Source organism: Penaeus monodon, chromosome 32 (genome assembly GCF_015228065.2).
Source record: "Penaeus monodon isolate SGIC_2016 chromosome 32, NSTDA_Pmon_1, whole genome shotgun sequence".
Taxonomy (NCBI): Eukaryota; Metazoa; Arthropoda; class Malacostraca; order Decapoda; family Penaeidae; genus Penaeus; species Penaeus monodon.
Genome location: NC_051417.1, coordinates 6,447,174 through 6,447,452, shown reverse-complemented (window position 1 = coordinate 6,447,452; position 279 = coordinate 6,447,174).

The window sequence follows — 279 nt, the reverse complement described above, 5'->3', positions numbered from 1 at the left end:
GAACGTGTGTGCATATCACTATCCATGCACGCAATACATTTGCAGTATTTAAGTATATACATAATCAGCATATTTACATCCCTTCTTATCAGTTCATCTTTCTGCCTTTATTTTATTTTATCTCTATCCATCCTTCCATATATGCATTTTTTTTCTGGTCTGAAATTCCATATACACATTTTCATTATTTCAAAGTAGGAAAGACGTCAGTGTGCGGATATGATTTTTTTCTTACATTGGGATTTTGGGATTATGCATTATGGATGTTTTGGGTAAGAA